Raw genomic sequence first — 6,123 nt, forward strand, 5'->3', positions numbered from 1 at the left:
TTTAAAAAAAAATCTTAGTGAATTTTTTAAATGTTGTGAGTGAAACAACATTTAATGTCAGTTTTGTGTTGCCGCACTTTATTTATAAGTAATATTTCAATTATTGAGCTGAAGAGAAATGATTGTAAATACGTATATTTCTGAAAGTGATGAAATTCATTCGACTTAATAAACTGCGACATAAACCTCAACGCATTTACTAAAGGCTAGCTTCATGACCTGTCTGTACCCGGTTGTAATATTTTACTTCTATACTTTTGTTTATTATGGATGTAACATGTGTATGTTGGATTTTAAATCTGTACCTTATGTATTGTTATATGTAACTATGTTTATAAGTCGTGCACAAGGGATTTAATATTTATATATAACTGCTTGCTCCGCAGTTGCTTATGAAAGCGCTTTTCGTACTTCATATTTCGTCTATTTGACATGATTTGTTTTATTGTCCTGGGTTTGTATGTGGAGTTTAGATACAATAACTGACACATTGAATGGAATAATTGTATACGACTTAGCATACCGATGTATTTACAAATGAATTGTATTAAAAATATTCCCATGACTACAATTGTCGTTGTATTCTTACTCAGGCAAGGTTAAAGTATTTCGAGTGGTCCAGTTCCGCTTATAGAACAATAGCTCTGCTAATCCTGTCCATTGTAGCGGCAATGCACGCGGGGCATTTTAGGTCGCTCGTTAACGATGCATTTCTGGGAAGGTAATTAGTTCGGAGGTCCGCCCTACCTGCGCTCTCGCGCCCCAGCGCCGGAATGTCCCCGCAGCGCCCCACAGCGCCCCGCAGCGCCCCGTGCGCTACAAAGGTCAACCGGGCGAAAAGTAATTAGCCGGGGAGCCTTGTGTTGCGTTCAAGTAATAATATTGACCGCAGGCTCCGAGTGACCGCTTGCGTTACAATATAGCCAGCACAGGGAGATTGGAAAATTATATTATTAAAGGGATGAACGTATCACTTAATATTAAATACTTAGTAAACTGAAATTAATATACGTATCAATACGAAAATCAAAGTTTTCAAGTTATTTGCCTATAATGTAATATTTTCCAGAGTGATCAGCTGGATATGTTATATTATATTCGTTGTATACCTTGTTTATATGCCGCACCCGCCACCGGGCACCGGCGCCGGAACACGAGCGTTGATATAGAAATGCAGCGTTTACAAAAATTCTGGTTAATTTAATAAAGATTATATATTTCTGAAGTCTTAAGCGTTGCAATAACAAAACATGGTCTTAAATTGATCTGATCTGGGAACACGCTCACAAAGACTGTTGGAACAGGTCCGCCGGCGGCTCAACATGGACGCCGTTTTCTTTCTTGTTACTCCGTAAATCCGTCTTATTAATCCTAGTAAACGAAATCATATAATGACTTCGAGAACGTCTTTACCATTTCAAGTAATTTTATGCCACATATTAGCTATAACACGTGGGAATATTTTATGGTAAGATAAAATAAATACATTTAAAAAACTTTTAAGTTAAACGGTTTTTTGATACCCATATTGTGGTGGTTGTGAAAAAATATGTACCTAGTCCGCCATATTGCAACGGCGTCCATCTTGAATTTTAAATTTTGACATAATCATCGTGTTTTACTAGTGTAGCCCTTTCATTTAATACCAATATTGAGGGGGTTATGGAAAAATACGTAATCCGCCATTTTGTATCGGCGACTATCTTAGATTTATAATGTTATAGATTTTATTATATTGTATTGTTATCTAAATTAAACGTGTGTACCAAATTTCAGATCAATCTGACAACGGGAAGGTGCTTAAATTTCAATTTATAATTTTGATCCGAAAAAATTCCGTACGGGTCGAACTAAATAAAACCGTTTAAGAAGAAAAATGTGGATAAAAGGTAAAATAAAACGATCATTTTCTCTCCTTTCTTATTTCTTCAATTTTTTATATGAACATAGAGTAAAGCATAAATCTAGTACCTAACGAGCAATCATTTTATATCAGTCAATACCAAGAAACACGTATTATAATGTAAAACAAAAATACAGTTTACATAAAGCGATACAAGAGAAATGGTAATTCGTTATTACTAGGAATGTTTTATAAGTCGTTGTGTATTAAATAAAATCTCTAAAACAATTAGACATTTACTGTGAACAAAACAATTAAAGTTTATGCTAATAAAATATAAGTAAATACAATATTGTATTTAAGGATTGTATCGGTGGCAAGCCTGCGCGGGACGATGACGATTTTCACGCGACAAGTAGAAAGTCTGTCGCACAAAAATGGCTTCAAAAGAGTAGCTGTCGAGTGTCTTGCCGGGTTCTTCTCGATAAAATAAACATTCAGAACCCGGCAGTAGTCTGTGGAGAAAGTAATGACATGTCATATAATACTATCCGCTACAATATATTTGAATGTACGTTACATCAAAGCTTTGACCATTCGAATGCGCTTCGCGCAGCTTATTCGAAACAATAAATATTTGTTTGTTGTGTATTAAGGTATTGAACGAAGTTTAAAAATTAAATCAAAATGATTATTGTTCAATTGGACTGAGTTTTATTGGACTGCGGCAGGCTAATACAACGCCCGCCCCGCATCACGGGCTCATGTCGCGCAGTGCGCGCGGCTCCTCCAGCGCCGAGGGTCTGGGCGGCCAGCGAGCCTGCGCCGGTGCGAGCGAGAGGGCCGCGCGTGCGAGCGGGACGCACTCCGCGAGGGGTGCCTGACAAATGGCATCGCGGGCAGCCATCATTAGGGATGATTTGGTGGCGCCGCGTGCAGCGCGGGCGCGGGGCGACCACTTAATTAAATCAAAATGTATTCCATTGGGGGTCCGCGGCCCGCCCCGCGGCTGCGATGGCCATTAGGGCTTTGTAATGCAATAACGGAATTTATAGAAACGTAAACGTTTCAACAACAATTGTATCAGCTGGCTGCAACTGATAACTGTCTTGTACATTGTTCGTAACGTCAGGCGATGGACGTTCACTGCAACACGCAGGCATTTGAAGTCTGCTCGAAGATCGCTGCGACGACCGGTTCGTTGCTCGAATCCAGTGACTTCCCGCGACAGTGAATACTGTCACATCTAATAGGAATATGGCACGGTTTTCTTTTATGGACCCCAAATGAAACGTTACACTTGACTGTACCACTAAAAGATAACTTGTGATTTCACACTACAATGTCTATAGTTATGTCTCCAAAACTCGATCATACTTAACAAATAAATGCATAATGATGCAAATCTGCAACATACCACTTAGACGGTATAAGTAGCAATAAATGTATAGAGTTGTATAGCTGCAACATAAGGTTTGGAAAAAAAATTAAATAAGTATGAGAATATTATACATATATAAAAATATTTTCCTCTGCATTGTAGTGTACCTATCTGCAAGATGTATATTTTTAAACACTGGTATATAAATAAAAGTCGTGCATTTAAGGGTTAAAGCATTGGGAAAAATAGACACAGCTACCTACACATACGTCAACAGCGAAACCTTTAGCCCAATAAAACGCACAACTATTACGTATCTTCACGTTTTACGTATAAAATGCAAGTTTGTTGTAGATTGCTTAAAACAGCATATCTGACAGAAAAGTATGATATCCGGTAAAGATCGGTTGGGTTCAATTTTGTAACATTTGTTTTTCTGACGTACCAAATCAGATACCGAGAAGGAATGGTATACCTTCACGATATATGCATAAAGTATGTCACTTTGTACCAGTTTGATTATATCTAATCTTCATGAAGGATCGAGGCTGTTATGGACTACTCATCTGTGACGTCACGTAATGTTGTCTAAACAGAAACCCGCGAGAGGCCGCTCCTGATCATGAGTATCAGGGGCGGCCCAATGATCAGGGTGCCGCATGGGTGCCAGCCGGCAGAGACAAGACAGGACTCCACGCGTTCACGACTTAAACAAGGGATCCAAATATATCATTTTTTCTTATGCGTTATTATTTCGCAAAGAATAACATGTTCTACGCTGAGATTTTATCTGATTCGCGCTCATACAGAGAGAAAATCAAATGAAACACTGATATATAAAATAAAAAAATACCAGTTACAATGCGAGAGATGACATAAAGATTTTAAAAAACCAAGTTATTTATTAAAATAATTTCCATAACAGAATATGCGTGGTTGTTTCATATGCACCCACTGTGACAAGCAGTGAGTGAGATCTGCTCCACGGCGTTATCAGGCGCAGCCGCAGCTTTTTCAACATCTTGACACCTACCCCTCAAAACTTTACTTAATTTTGACTTAAATGAAAGTCGCATAGATTCGACTCCTCTACCGCCATAGTCGAATAATTGTTTGTTCGTTGGTCTGAGCGCGTCGACGCCTTGTACTAGAAAATACGACTCTACCACTTGGATGTTCCAATTCATATTTTTTGGAATTCACTGAAAAATAATAGCATGAGTACCAATGGTGTTACAGTTTCCTTGTTTTCGAAAACTGTTGTTGTTTTTCATACATTTCATTATTTTTAGTTTTAATTCTTGACTTATACCAATAACCAAGCTTACTTGGTTTATTTGTTAGCTAAACTCTCTTGCCAGGCTCGATCACGCGCCGCAGGACTTTGATCATAAGTAAGTTGGTAACGCAAGCAACCTCGCGAAGATAATGTATAAGGAAGGCTCGTGTCTAGCAGTTGTAGACAAACATCTATGGGTCATTTTAGCATAGCAATGACGTTAGTAAACTAAGAACCAATTACATGTCTCCACTTATATTAGTACATTACAAATATTTAAATAAGAAGCTGCAAAAAATGCCTTTCCACAATTGTTAAAACAAATGAAAAACAGAAAAAGTCTTGTCGACAATTCACAGGCTTTAATAAATTATTTGAGGCTCAAAAACTCCTCGCTGAGGGGTCCGGCGGAAAGGTATCAGCGTCATTTCGGTTAAGCAATTTAAGTTAAGCAGTTACAGTACGTGACGATAGATCTCACTCGTCCGGCACTCGCGCCGGAAGCGCTCGCTAATGAAACGCGCCGGGCCGGTTGCGCAAGAGATAAGGAGTTGCCAAAAAAGGTTCGCAACAAAAACTTTAATGGAAAGGGATCGCTGCGAGCTTTCGGCCATTTGGGAACCCCTGCGGACTGCCGGCTACTTCGTCGCTGCCCAATGCTATGACGTGTTGAAAAGCTTTCCTTTTTACCTCAGCTGAATAACCAACCAACGACCAATAAAACAATGCGACACTAATAACTCAAACTTTTACCTCAAAATATAAGCAATAACTATTGAATTTCTGAGACTAGCGTGTCCAAAGTTGTTTGTAAGAAGTATTGTTAATCAGCAGAGCTGAGTAGAGCAGGAAGTTGAAGTCGCCGCGGACAGACCGCACAGCGGCACCACGTTGAGGTCGCCTGAAGACATTAGATGCAGGATGCATCCAACTGGTTTACAGGAAGTCCCCGCTGGAGATCAAGGTCCATCAGACCACGCTCTTTAGCTGAAGTGACAGTGATGACAATGGTGGCACTGGATCGATTAATTAAACTTCAGCAGCTGCAGCTGGTGTATAACTTCTTAATCATGCTATCCACTGCTACACCGTTAATTTTTTGTTCAGCGTTTTCAATGCATGGCTCGATGATGATAAACCGCATCGTCGGCCAAACGTCTTGGCGCGTGTATGTTAGAACAAGCCTGTTGACAAACTAGAATCAAATTAAACTACCGTATGGCATCCTTCAACTAAAAGATAATAAGTACAATTCCATTAAAGAAAGACACAACGAACCCGGTCGGAATTTTTATGACCACTTTTACTCTTACCCTTATTACAGAGGTTATAAATTCATTTCCGAGGTGCTTTATCACATAAGTATATCATTATAGCAGGATTCGTCTACCGGTTTAATGAATTTATTAAATTTATTGCAAGGCAACATGGCAAAGGAATTTATTGTAATAGCGTACACAGTTGCTAGCAGAGGAGTTGCCGTTTGTACGGAGCCTAGACAAAGGTATAAGATATATCCGATATACTATATATGTATATAACAAGCTTGCTTATACTTTTTGTGCAAACCTCGGTTTTCTAAATGTAGGTATTAACTTTTTAAATGTTCAAAGATGGCCG

Source organism: Battus philenor, unplaced genomic scaffold (assembly GCF_028537555.1).
Source record: "Battus philenor isolate CCGP_79_NKW_IND1 unplaced genomic scaffold, ilBatPhil1.0.hap1 SCAF_5, whole genome shotgun sequence".
NCBI lineage: Eukaryota > Metazoa > Arthropoda > Insecta > Lepidoptera > Papilionidae > Battus > Battus philenor.